Genomic DNA, 12,389 nt, shown 5'->3' with positions numbered 1-12,389 from the left:
GCAAGCAAGGCAATCAAGGCTTGTTTTTTTGTTCGGTCTCTTCCTTTTCACGATGCTTCAAAGTCAACGAAAGGTACATGTGCAAAACGCTCATGCATTGGCCGGGAATCGAACCCGGGCCTCCCGCGTGGCAGGCGAGAATTCTACCACTGAACCACCAATGCCTTACATGCTGCACACTGGCGCTACAGTGCTCTGGACCATTGCAGCCCAGAGCAGCTGATTTAACAGAGCACTGCAGTGACATGAGGATGGCGCCAGCTCCGGTGGGTGAATGGGAGCTGCGCTGCCCTGGCAGTCCTTCTCACTCACTTGGCCACGAACGGCCACGAACGGCCAGGTTCTATAGACAGGAAAAGTGGACAGAGGCAAGCACACTGGTAGATGAGGGTGGCCTTTGTATGGGTCGCTACTCTGAGTGCAGTTCCCTGAGCACCGTGCCTCAGGAAAGCCAGACTTCTACCGCAGGACTCAGGGGATATCTTTGCAGCCACACGAGGCTGACACCCTTTCAATCTGGGCTTCTGGGGTCTTCTGGGAATTATTTGCATAATAGAAGGTTTCCCGCCTTAAGTTGAAACTGCAGTTCCATCTTCTGCTAAAAGAGGGCAGCAGATTGCTTTCTTTGCGCAGAAAACAGACAAGCAATGCAATCATCTTATCTACCGTTTCCATTTTTCTTTTCCCATGCCTTTTAAAATATCAAGAGACACGTCTACAAAAGTGCCATGCATTGGCCGGGAATCGAACCCGGGCCTCCCGCTTGGGAAGCGAGAATTCTACCACTGAACTACCAATGCTTGACAAGCAGCATTACTGCGGTAGAGCGCTTGATTTAACACACCTGCCAGTTCCATGCGAATGGTCACTCGTAAACTCTTGACTTCTGCTGAAAGCCTCATTGAAGGCCTTTGCAGACGTGTGAGACTGGCACCTACTCGGGCTGGGCCTCTATGAGCGTTTTGCATAATCTGAGATTGCCCTGCTTCCAGTCAAGGCGCAGCGGCCCCTTCTACTAAAAGGGATCAGCAGAGTGATCGCTAGTAGCAGAAATAAGGCAAGCAAGGCAATCAAGGCTTGTTTTTTTGTTCGGTCTCTTCCTTTTCACGATGCTTCAAAGTCAACGAAAGGTACATGTGCAAAACGCTCATGCATTGGCCGGGAATCGAACCCGGGCCTCCCGCGTGGCAGGCGAGAATTCTACCACTGAACCACCAATGCCTTACATGCTGCACACTGGCGCTACAGTGCTCTGGACCATTGCATCCCAGAGCAGCTGATTTAACAGAGCACTGCAGTGACATGAGGATGGCGCCAGCTCCGGTGGGTGAATGGGAGCTGCGCTGCCCTGGCAGTCCTTCTCACTCACTTGGCCACGAACGGCCACGAACGGCCAGGTTCTATAGACAGGAAGAGTGGACAGAGGCACGCACACTGGTAGATGAGGGTGGCCTTTGTATGGGTCGCTACTCTGAGTGCAGTTCCCTGAGCACCGTGCCTCAGGAAAGCCAGACTTCTACCGCAGGACTCAGGGGATATCTTTGCAGCCACACGAGGCTGACACCCTTTCAATCTGGGCTTCTGGGGTCTTCTGGGAATTATTTGCATAATAGAAGGTTTCCCGCCTTAAGTTGAAACTGCCGTTCCATCTTCTGCTAAAAGAGGGCAGCAGAGTGCTTTCTTTGCGCAGAAAACAGACAAGCAATGCAATCATCTTATCTACCGTTTCCATTTTTCTTTTCCCATGCCTTTTAAAATATCAAGAGACACGTCTACAAAAGTGCCATGCATTGGCCGGGAATCGAACCCGGGCCTCCCGCTTGGGAAGCGAGAATTCTACCACTGAACTACCAATGCCTGACAAGCAGCATTACTGCGGTAGAGCACTTGATTTAACACACCTGCCAGTTCCATGCGAATGGTCACTCGTAAACTCTTGACTTCTGCTGAAAGCCTCATTGAAGGCCTTTGCAGACGTGTGAGACTGGCACCTACTCGGGCTGGGCCTCTATGAGCTGTTTGCATAATCTGAGATTGCCCTGCTTCCAGTCAAGGCGCAGCGGCCCCTTCTACTAAAAGGGATCAGCAGAGTGATCGCTAGTAGCAGAAATAAGGCAAGCAAGGCAATCAAGGCTTGTTTTTTTGTTCGGTCTCTTCCTTTTCACGATGCTTCAAAGTCAACGAAAGGTACATGTGCAAAACGCTCATGCATTGGCCGGGAATCGAACCCGGGCCTCCCGCGTGGCAGGCGAGAATTCTAACACTGAACCACCAATGCCTTACATGCTGCACACTGGCGCTACAGTGCTCTGGACCATTGCAGCCCAGAGCAGCTGATTTAACAGAGCACTGCAGTGACATGAGGATGGCGCCAGCTCCGGTGGGTGAATGGGAGCTGCGCTGCCCTGGCAGTCCTTCTCACTCACTTGGCCACGAACGGCCACGAACGGCCAGGTTCTATAGACAGGAAAAGTGGACAGAGGCAAGCACACTGGTAGATGAGGGTGGCCTTTGTATGGGTCGCTACTCTGAGTGCAGTTCCCTGAGCACCGTGCCTCAGGAAAGCCAGACTTCTACCGCAGGACTCAGGGGATATCTTTGCAGCCACACGAGGCTGACACCCTTTCAATCTGGGCTTCTGGGGTCTTCTGGGAATTATTTGCATAATAGGTTTCCCGCCTTAAGTTGAAACTGCCGTTCCATCTTCTGCTAAAAGAGGGCAGCAGAGTGCTTTCTTTGCGCAGAAAACAGACAAGCAATGCAATCATCTTATCTACCGTTTCCATTTTTCTTTTCCCATGCCTTTTAAAATATCAAGAGACACGTCTACAAAAGTGCCATGCATTGGCCGGGAATCGAACCCGGGCCTCCCGCTTGGGAAGCGAGAATTCTACCACTGAACTACCAATGCTTGACAAGCAGCATTACTGCGGTAGAGCGCTTGATTTAACACACCTGCCAGTTCCATGCGAATGGTCACTCGTAAACTCTTGACTTCTGCTGAAAGCCTCATTGAAGGCCTTTGCAGACGTGTGAGACTGGCACCTACTCGGGCTGGGCCTCTATGAGTGTTTTGCATAATCTGAGATTGCCCTGCTTCCAGTCAAGGCGCAGCGGCCCCTTCTACTAAAAGGGATCAGCAGAGTGATCGCTAGTAGCAGAAATAAGGCAAGCAAGGCAATCAAGGCTTGTTTTTTTGTTCGGTCTCTTCCTTTTCACGATGCTTCAAAGTCAACGAAAGGTACATGTGCAAAACGCTCATGCATTGGCCGGGAATCGAACCCGGGCCTCCCGCGTGGCAGGCGAGAATTCTACCACTGAACCACCAATGCCTTACATGCTGCACACTGGCGCTACAGTGCTCTGGACCATTGCAGCCCAGAGCAGCTGATTTAACAGAGCACTGCAGTGACATGAGGATGGCGCCAGCTCCGGTGGGTGAATGGGAGCTGCGCTGCCCTGGCAGTCCTTCTCACTCACTTGGCCACGAACGGCCAGGTTCTATAGACAGGAAAAGTGGACAGAGGCAAGCACACTGGTAGATGAGGGTGGCCTTTGTATGGGTCGCTACTCTGAGTGCAGTTCCCTGAGCACCGTGCCTCAGGAAAGCCAGACTTCTACCGCAGGACTCAGGGGATATCTTTGCAGCCACACGAGGCTGACACCCTTTCAATCTGGGCTTCTGGGGTCTTCTGGGAATTATTTGCATAATAGGTTTCCCGCCTTAAATTGAAACTGCCGTTCCATCTTCTGCTAAAAGAGGGCAGCAGAGTGCTTTCTTTGCGCAGAAAACAGACAAGCAATGCAATCATCTTATCTACCGTTTCCATTTTTCTTTTCCCATGCCTTTTAAAATATCAAGAGACACGTCTACAAAAGTGCCATGCATTGGCCGGGAATCGAACCCGGGCCTCCCGCTTGGGAAGCGAGAATTCTACCACTGAACTACCAATGCCTGACAAGCAGCATTACTGCGGTAGAGCACTTGATTTAACACACCTGCCAGTTCCATGCGAATGGTCACTCGTAAACTCTTGACTTCTGCTGAAAGCCTCATTGAAGGCCTTTGCAGACGTGTGAGACTGGCACCTACTCGGGCTGGGCCTCTATGAGCGTTTTGCATAATCTGAGATTGCCCTGCTTCCAGTCAAGGCGCAGCGGCCCCTTCTACTAAAAGGGATCAGCAGAGTGATCGCTAGTAGCAGAAATAAGGCAAGCAAGGCAATCAAGGCTTGTTTTTTTGTTCGGTCTCTTCCTTTTCACGATGCTTCAAAGTCAACGAAAGGTACATGTGCAAAACGCTCATGCATTGGCCGGGAATCGAACCCGGGCCTCCCGCGTGGCAGGCGAGAATTCTACCACTGAACCACCAATGCCTTACATGCTGCACACTGGTGCTACAGTGCTCTGGACCATTGCAGCCCAGAGCAGCTGATTTAACAGAGCACTGCAGTGACATGAGGATGGCGCCAGCTCCGGTGGGTGAATGGGAGCTGCGCTGCCCTGGCAGTCCTTCTCACTCACTTGGCCACGAACGGCCAGGTTCTATAGACAGGAAAAGTGGACAGAGGCAAGCACACTGGTAGATGAGGGTGGCCTTTGTATGGGTCGCTACTCTGAGTGCAGTTCCCTGAGCACCGTGCCTCAGGAAAGCCAGACTTCTACCGCAGGACTCAGGGGATATCTTTGCAGCCACACGAGGCTGACACCCTTTCAATCTGGGCTTCTGGGGTCTTCTGGGAATTATTTGCATAATAGGTTTCCCGCCTTAAGTTGAAACTGCCGTTCCATCTTCTGCTAAAAGAGGGCAGCAGAGTGCTTTCTTTGCGCAGAAAACAGACAAGCAATGCAATCATCTTATCTACCGTTTCCATTTTTCTTTTCCCATGCCTTTTAAAATATCAAGAGACACGTCTACAAAAGTGCCATGCATTGGTCGGGAATCGAACCCGGGCCTCCCGCTTGGGAAGCGAGAATTCTACCACTGAACTACCAATGCTTGACAAGCAGCATTACTGCGGTAGAGCGCTTGATTTAACACACCTGCCAGTTCCATGCGAATGGTCACTCGTAAACTCTTGACTTCTGCTGAAAGCCTCATTGAAGGCCTTTGCAGACGTGTGAGACTGGCACCTACTCGGGCTGGGCCTCTATGAGTGTTTTGCATAATCTGAGATTGCCCTGCTTCCAGTCAAGGCGCAGCGGCCCCTTCTACTAAAAGGGATCAGCAGAGTGATCGCTAGTAGCAGAAATAAGGCAAGCAAGGCAATCAAGGCTTGTTTTTTTGTTCGGTCTCTTCCTTTTCACGATGCTTCAAAGTCAACGAAAGGTACATGTGCAAAACGCTCATGCATTGGCCTGGAATCGAACCCGGGCCTCCCGCGTGGCAGGCGAGAATTCTACCACTGAACCACCAATGCCTTACATGCTGCACACTGGCGCTACAGTGCTCTGGACCATTGCAGCCCAGAGCAGCTGATTTAACAGAGCACTGCAGTGACATGAGGATGGCGCCAGCTCCGGTGGGTGAATGGGAGCTGCGCTGCCCTGGCAGTCCTTCTCACTCACTTGGCCACGAACGGCCACGAACGGCCAGGTTCTATAGACAGGAAAAGTGGACAGAGGCAAGCACACTGGTAGATGAGGGTGGCCTTTGTATGGGTCGCTACTCTGAGTGCAGTTCCCTGAGCACCGTGCCTCAGGAAAGCCAGACTTCTACCGCAGGACTCAGGGGATATCTTTGCAGCCACACGAGGCTGACACCCTTTCAATCTGGGCTTCTGGGGTCTTCTGGGAATTATTTGCATAATAGAAGGTTTCCCGCCTTAAGTTGAAACTGCCGTTCCATCTTCTGCTAAAAGAGGGCAGCAGAGTGCTTTCTTTGCGCAGAAAACAGACAAGCAATGCAATCATCTTATCTACCGTTTCCATTTTTCTTTTCCCATGCCTTTTAAAATATCAAGAGACACGTCTACAAAAGTGCCATGCATTGGCCGGGAATCGAACCCGGGCCTCCCGCTTGGGAAGCGAGAATTCTACCACTGAACTACCAATGCCTGACAAGCAGCATTACTGCGGTAGAGCACTTGATTTAACACACCTGCCAGTTCCATGCGAATGGTCACTCGTAAACTCTTGACTTCTGCTGAAAGCCTCATTGAAGGCCTTTGCAGACGTGTGAGACTGGCACCTACTCGGGCTGGGCCTCTATGAGCTGTTTGCATAATCTGAGATTGCCCTGCTTCCAGTCAAGGCGCAGCGGCCCCTTCTACTAAAAGGGATCAGCAGAGTGATCGCTAGTAGCAGAAATAAGGCAAGCAAGGCAATCAAGGCTTGTTTTTTTGTTCGGTCTCTTCCTTTTCACGATGCTTCAAAGTCAACGAAAGGTACATGTGCAAAACGCTCATGCATTGGCCGGGAATCGAACCCGGGCCTCCCGCGTGGCAGGCGAGAATTCTACCACTGAACCACCAATGCCTTACATGCTGCACACTGGCGCTACAGTGCTCTGGACCATTGCAGCCCAGAGCAGCTGATTTAACAGAGCACTGCAGTGACATGAGGATGGCGCCAGCTCCGGTGGGTGAATGGGAGCTGCGCTGCCCTGGCAGTCCTTCTCACTCACTTGGCCACGAACGGCCACGAACGGCCAGGTTCTATAGACAGGAAAAGTGGACAGAGGCAAGCACACTGGTAGATGAGGGTGGCCTTTGTATGGGTCGCTACTCTGAGTGCAGTTCCCTGAGCACCGTGCCTCAGGAAAGCCAGACTTCTACCGCAGGACTCAGGGGATATCTTTGCAGCCACACGAGGCTGACACCCTTTCAATCTGGGCTTCTGGGGTCTTCTGGGAATTATTTGCATAATAGAAGGTTTCCCGCCTTAAGTTGAAACTGCAGTTCCATCTTCTGCTAAAAGAGGGCAGCAGATTGCTTTCTTTGCGCAGAAAACAGACAAGCAATGCAATCATCTTATCTACCGTTTCCATTTTTCTTTTCCCATGCCTTTTAAAATATCAAGAGACACGTCTACAAAAGTGCCATGCATTGGCCGGGAATCGAACCCGGGCCTCCCGCTTGGGAAGCGAGAATTCTACCACTGAACTACCAATGCTTGACAAGCAGCATTACTGCGGTAGAGCGCTTGATTTAACACACCTGCCAGTTCCATGCGAATGGTCACTCGTAAACTCTTGACTTCTGCTGAAAGCCTCATTGAAGGCCTTTGCAGACGTGTGAGACTGGCACCTACTCGGGCTGGGCCTCTATGAGCGTTTTGCATAATCTGAGATTGCCCTGCTTCCAGTCAAGGCGCAGCGGCCCCTTCTACTAAAAGGGATCAGCAGAGTGATCGCTAGTAGCAGAAATAAGGCAAGCAAGGCAATCAAGGCTTGTTTTTTTGTTCGGTCTCTTCCTTTTCACGATGCTTCAAAGTCAACGAAAGGTACATGTGCAAAACGCTCATGCATTGGCCGGGAATCGAACCCGGGCCTCCCGCGTGGCAGGCGAGAATTCTACCACTGAACCACCAATGCCTTACATGCTGCACACTGGCGCTACAGTGCTCTGGACCATTGCATCCCAGAGCAGCTGATTTAACAGAGCACTGCAGTGACATGAGGATGGCGCCAGCTCCGGTGGGTGAATGGGAGCTGCGCTGCCCTGGCAGTCCTTCTCACTCACTTGGCCACGAACGGCCACGAACGGCCAGGTTCTATAGACAGGAAGAGTGGACAGAGGCACGCACACTGGTAGATGAGGGTGGCCTTTGTATGGGTCGCTACTCTGAGTGCAGTTCCCTGAGCACCGTGCCTCAGGAAAGCCAGACTTCTACCGCAGGACTCAGGGGATATCTTTGCAGCCACACGAGGCTGACACCCTTTCAATCTGGGCTTCTGGGGTCTTCTGGGAATTATTTGCATAATAGAAGGTTTCCCGCCTTAAGTTGAAACTGCCGTTCCATCTTCTGCTAAAAGAGGGCAGCAGAGTGCTTTCTTTGCGCAGAAAACAGACAAGCAATGCAATCATCTTATCTACCGTTTCCATTTTTCTTTTCCCATGCCTTTTAAAATATCAAGAGACACGTCTACAAAAGTGCCATGCATTGGCCGGGAATCGAACCCGGGCCTCCCGCTTGGGAAGCGAGAATTCTACCACTGAACTACCAATGCCTGACAAGCAGCATTACTGCGGTAGAGCACTTGATTTAACACACCTGCCAGTTCCATGCGAATGGTCACTCGTAAACTCTTGACTTCTGCTGAAAGCCTCATTGAAGGCCTTTGCAGACGTGTGAGACTGGCACCTACTCGGGCTGGGCCTCTATGAGCTGTTTGCATAATCTGAGATTGCCCTGCTTCCAGTCAAGGCGCAGCGGCCCCTTCTACTAAAAGGGATCAGCAGAGTGATCGCTAGTAGCAGAAATAAGGCAAGCAAGGCAATCAAGGCTTGTTTTTTTGTTCGGTCTCTTCCTTTTCACGATGCTTCAAAGTCAACGAAAGGTACATGTGCAAAACGCTCATGCATTGGCCGGGAATCGAACCCGGGCCTCCCACGTGGCAGGCGAGAATTCTACCACTGAACCACCAATGCCTTACATGCTGCACACTGGCGCTACAGTGCTCTGGACCATTGCAGCCCAGAGCAGCTGATTTAACAGAGCACTGCAGTGACATGAGGATGGCGCCAGCTCCGGTGGGTGAATGGGAGCTGCGCTGCCCTGGCAGTCCTTCTCACTCACTTGGCCACGAACGGCCACGAACGGCCAGGTTCTATAGACAGGAAAAGTGGACAGAGGCAAGCACACTGGTAGATGAGGGTGGCCTTTGTATGGGTCACTACTCTGAGTGCAGTTCCCTGAGCACCGTGCCTCAGGAAAGCCAGACTTCTACCGCAGGACTCAGGGGATATCTTTGCAGCCACACGAGGCTGACACCCTTTCAATCTGGGCTTCTGGGGTCTTCTGGGAATTATTTGCATAATAGAAGGTTTCCCGCCTTAAGTTGAAACTGCAGTTCCATCTTCTGCTAAAAGAGGGCAGCAGAGTGCTTTCTTTGCGCAGAAAACAGACAAGCAATGCAATCATCTTATCTACCGTTTCCATTTTTCTTTTCCCATGCCTTTTAAAATATCAAGAGACACGTCTACAAAAGTGCCATGCATTGGCCGGGAATCAAACCCGGGCCTCCCGCGTGGCAGGCGAGAATTCTACCACTGAACCACCAATGCCTTACATGCTGCACACTGGCGCTACAGTGCTCTGGACCATTGCAGGCCAGAGCAGCTGATTTAACAGAGCACTGCAGTGACATGAGGATGGCGCCAGCTCCGGTGGGTGAATGGGAGCTGCGCTGCCCTGGCAGTCCTTCTCACTCACTTGGCCACGAACGGCCAGGTTCTATAGACAGGAAAAGTGGACAGAGGCAAGCACACTGGTAGATGAGGGTGGCCTTTGTATGGGTCGCTACTCTGAGTGCAGTTCCCTGAGCACCGTGCCTCAGGAAAGCCAGACTTCTACCGCAGGACTCAGGGGATATCTTTGCAGCCACACAAGGCTGACACCCTTTCAATCTGGGCTTCTGGGGTCTTCTGGGAATTATTTGCATAATAGGTTTCCCGCCTTAAGTTGAAACTGCCGTTCCATCTTCTGCTAAAAGAGGGCAGCAGAGTGCTTTCTTTGCGCAGAAAACAGACAAGCAATGCAATCATCTTATCTACCGTTTCCATTTTTCTTTTCCCATGCCTTTTAAAATATCAAGAGACACGTCTACAAAAGTGCCATGCATTGGCCGGGAATCGAACCCGGGCCTCCCACTTGGGAAGCGAGAATTCTACCACTGAGCTACCAATGCCTGACAAGCAGCATTACTGCGGTAGAGCACTTGATTTAACACACCTGCCAGTTCCATGCGAATGGTCACTCGTAAACTCTTGACTTCTGCTGAAAGCCTCATTGAAGGCCTTTGCAGACGTGTGAGACTGGCACCTACTCGGGCTGGGCCTCTATGAGCGTTTTGCATAATCTGAGATTGCCCTGCTTCCAGTCAAGGCGCAGCGGCCCCTTCTACTAAAAGGGATCAGCAGAGTGATCGCTAGTAGCAGAAATAAGGCAAGCAAGGCAATCAAGGCTTGTTTTTTTGTTCGGTCTCTTCCTTTTCACGATGCTTCAAAGTCAACGAAAGGTACATGTGCAAAACGCTCATGCATTGGCCGGGAATCGAACCCGGGCCTCCCGCGTGGCAGGCGAGAATTCTACCACTGAACCACCAATGCCTTACATGCTGCACACTGGCGCTACAGTGCTCTGGACCATTGCAGCCCAGAGCAGCTGATTTAACAGAGCACTGCAGTGACATGAGGATGGCGCCAGCTCCGGTGGGTGAATGGGAGCTGCGCTGCCCTGGCAGTCCTTCTCACTCACTTGGCCACGAACGGCCACGAACGGCCAGGTTCTATAGACAGGAAAAGTGGACAGAGGCAAGCACACTGGTAGATGAGGGTGGCCTTTGTATGGGTCGCTACTCTGAGTGCAGTTCCCTGAGCACCGTGCCTCAGGAAAGCCAGACTTCTACCGCAGGACTCAGGGGATATCTTTGCAGCCACACGAGGCTGACACCCTTTCAATCTGGGCTTCTGGGGTCTTCTGGGAATTATTTGCATAATAGAAGGTTTCCCGCCTTAAGTTGAAACTGCAGTTCCATCTTCTGCTAAAAGAGGGCAGCAGATTGCTTTCTTTGCGCAGAAAACAGACAAGCAATGCAATCATCTTATCTACCGTTTCCATTTTTCTTTTCCCATGCCTTTTAAAATATCAAGAGACACGTCTACAAAAGTGCCATGCATTGGCCGGGAATCGAACCCGGGCCTCCCGCTTGGGAAGCGAGAATTCTACCACTGAACTACCAATGCTTGACAAGCAGCATTACTGCGGTAGAGCGCTTGATTTAACACACCTGCCAGTTCCATGCGAATGGTCACTCGTAAACTCTTGACTTCTGCTGAAAGCCTCATTGAAGGCCTTTGCAGACGTGTGAGACTGGCACCTACTCGGGCTGGGCCTCTATGAGCGTTTTGCATAATCTGAGATTGCCCTGCTTCCAGTCAAGGCGCAGCGGCCCCTTCTACTAAAAGGGATCAGCAGAGTGATCGCTAGTAGCAGAAATAAGGCAAGCAAGGCAATCAAGGCTTGTTTTTTTGTTCGGTCTCTTCCTTTTCACGATGCTTCAAAGTCAACGAAAGGTACATGTGCAAAACACTCATGCATTGGCCGGGAATCGAACCCGGGCCTCCCGCGTGGCAGGCGAGAATTCTACCACTGAACCACCAATGCCTTACATGCTGCACACTGGCGCTACAGTGCTCTGGACCATTGCAGCCCAGAGCAGCTGATTTAACAGAGCACTGCAGTGACATGAGGATGGCGCCAGCTCCGGTGGGTGAATGGGAGCTGCGCTGCCCTGGCAGTCCTTCTCACTCACTTGGCCACGAACGGCCACGAACGGCCAGGTTCTATAGACAGGAAGAGTGGACAGAGGCAAGCACACTGGTAGATGAGGGTGGCCTTTGTATGGGTCGCTACTCTGAGTGCAGTTCCCTGAGCACCGTGCCTCAGGAAAGCCAGACTTCTACCGCAGGACTCAGGGGATATCTTTGCAGCCACACGAGGCTGACACCCTTTCAATCTGGGCTTCTGGGGTCTTCTGGGAATTATTTGCATAATAGAAGGTTACCCGCCTTAAGTTGAAACTGCCGTTCCATCTTCTGCTAAAAGAGGGCAGCAGAGTGCTTTCTTTGCGCAGAAAACAGACAAGCAATGCAATCATCTTATCTACCGTTTCCATTTTTCTTTTCCCATGCCTTTTAAAATATCAAGAGACACGTCTACAAAAGTGCCATGCATTGGCCGGGAATCGAACCCGGGCCTCCCGCTTGGGAAGAGAGAATTCTACCACTGAACTACCAATGCCTGACAAGCAGCATTACTGCGGTAGAGCACTTGATTTAACACACCTGCCAGTTCCATGCGAATGGTCACTCGTAAACTCTTGACTTCTGCTGAAAGCCTCATTGAAGGCCTTTGCAGACGTGTGAGACTGGCACCTACTCGGGCTGGGCCTCTATGAGCTGTTTGCATAATCTGAGATTGCCCTGCTTCCAGTCAAGGCGCAGCGGCCCCTTCTACTAAAAGGGATCAGCAGAGTGATCGCTAGTAGCAGAAATAAGGCAAGCAAGGCAATCAAGGCTTGTTTTTTTGTTCGGTCTCTTCCTTTTCACGATGCTTCAAAGTCAACGAAAGGTACATGTGCAAAACGCTCATGCATTGGCCGGGAATCGAACCCGGGCCTCCCACGTGGCAGGCGAGAATTCTACCACTGAACCACCAATGCCTTA

General features: G+C 51.4%; 17 non-coding genes across 17 annotated transcripts; all 17 read right to left on the bottom strand.

Annotated features, from left to right (window-relative positions):
• Positions 1–93: 93 nt before the first annotated feature.
• On the bottom strand, positions 94–164 carry TRNAG-GCC (transfer RNA glycine (anticodon GCC)). Its single transcript has one exon. It is a non-coding gene; the product is annotated as a tRNA-Gly (tRNA).
• Positions 165–729: 565 nt separating this feature from the next.
• On the bottom strand, positions 730–800 carry TRNAG-CCC (transfer RNA glycine (anticodon CCC)). The gene has a single exon. It is a non-coding gene; the product is annotated as a tRNA-Gly (tRNA).
• A 350-nt stretch (positions 801–1,150) lies between these two features.
• Positions 1,151–1,221, bottom strand: TRNAG-GCC (transfer RNA glycine (anticodon GCC)). The gene has a single exon. It is a non-coding gene; the product is annotated as a tRNA-Gly (tRNA).
• Positions 1,222–1,786: 565 nt separating this feature from the next.
• On the bottom strand, positions 1,787–1,857 carry TRNAG-CCC (transfer RNA glycine (anticodon CCC)). The gene has a single exon. It is a non-coding gene; the product is annotated as a tRNA-Gly (tRNA).
• Positions 1,858–2,840: 983 nt separating this feature from the next.
• TRNAG-CCC (transfer RNA glycine (anticodon CCC)) lies at positions 2,841–2,911 on the bottom strand. The gene has a single exon. It is a non-coding gene; the product is annotated as a tRNA-Gly (tRNA).
• Positions 2,912–3,261: 350 nt separating this feature from the next.
• On the bottom strand, positions 3,262–3,332 carry TRNAG-GCC (transfer RNA glycine (anticodon GCC)). The gene has a single exon. It is a non-coding gene; the product is annotated as a tRNA-Gly (tRNA).
• A 552-nt stretch (positions 3,333–3,884) lies between these two features.
• On the bottom strand, positions 3,885–3,955 carry TRNAG-CCC (transfer RNA glycine (anticodon CCC)). The gene has a single exon. It is a non-coding gene; the product is annotated as a tRNA-Gly (tRNA).
• A 350-nt stretch (positions 3,956–4,305) lies between these two features.
• TRNAG-GCC (transfer RNA glycine (anticodon GCC)) lies at positions 4,306–4,376 on the bottom strand. The gene has a single exon. It is a non-coding gene; the product is annotated as a tRNA-Gly (tRNA).
• A 552-nt stretch (positions 4,377–4,928) lies between these two features.
• TRNAG-CCC (transfer RNA glycine (anticodon CCC)) lies at positions 4,929–4,999 on the bottom strand. The gene has a single exon. It is a non-coding gene; the product is annotated as a tRNA-Gly (tRNA).
• Positions 5,000–5,985: 986 nt separating this feature from the next.
• TRNAG-CCC (transfer RNA glycine (anticodon CCC)) lies at positions 5,986–6,056 on the bottom strand. Its single transcript has one exon. It is a non-coding gene; the product is annotated as a tRNA-Gly (tRNA).
• Positions 6,057–6,406: 350 nt separating this feature from the next.
• TRNAG-GCC (transfer RNA glycine (anticodon GCC)) lies at positions 6,407–6,477 on the bottom strand. Its single transcript has one exon. It is a non-coding gene; the product is annotated as a tRNA-Gly (tRNA).
• A 565-nt stretch (positions 6,478–7,042) lies between these two features.
• TRNAG-CCC (transfer RNA glycine (anticodon CCC)) lies at positions 7,043–7,113 on the bottom strand. Its single transcript has one exon. It is a non-coding gene; the product is annotated as a tRNA-Gly (tRNA).
• A 350-nt stretch (positions 7,114–7,463) lies between these two features.
• On the bottom strand, positions 7,464–7,534 carry TRNAG-GCC (transfer RNA glycine (anticodon GCC)). Its single transcript has one exon. It is a non-coding gene; the product is annotated as a tRNA-Gly (tRNA).
• A 565-nt stretch (positions 7,535–8,099) lies between these two features.
• Positions 8,100–8,170, bottom strand: TRNAG-CCC (transfer RNA glycine (anticodon CCC)). The gene has a single exon. It is a non-coding gene; the product is annotated as a tRNA-Gly (tRNA).
• A 2,030-nt stretch (positions 8,171–10,200) lies between these two features.
• TRNAG-GCC (transfer RNA glycine (anticodon GCC)) lies at positions 10,201–10,271 on the bottom strand. The gene has a single exon. It is a non-coding gene; the product is annotated as a tRNA-Gly (tRNA).
• Positions 10,272–10,836: 565 nt separating this feature from the next.
• On the bottom strand, positions 10,837–10,907 carry TRNAG-CCC (transfer RNA glycine (anticodon CCC)). The gene has a single exon. It is a non-coding gene; the product is annotated as a tRNA-Gly (tRNA).
• A 350-nt stretch (positions 10,908–11,257) lies between these two features.
• On the bottom strand, positions 11,258–11,328 carry TRNAG-GCC (transfer RNA glycine (anticodon GCC)). Its single transcript has one exon. It is a non-coding gene; the product is annotated as a tRNA-Gly (tRNA).
• Between the last annotated feature and the right edge of the window lie 1,061 nt (positions 11,329–12,389).

This window comes from Ambystoma mexicanum, unplaced genomic scaffold (assembly GCF_040938575.1).
Source record: "Ambystoma mexicanum isolate Mex_15411 unplaced genomic scaffold, UKY_AmexF1_1 Mex_scaf52, whole genome shotgun sequence".
NCBI lineage: Eukaryota > Metazoa > Chordata > Amphibia > Caudata > Ambystomatidae > Ambystoma > Ambystoma mexicanum.
The sequence above is the reverse complement of the archived record's forward strand: the minus strand, read 5'-3'. Positions and strand labels throughout refer to the sequence as shown.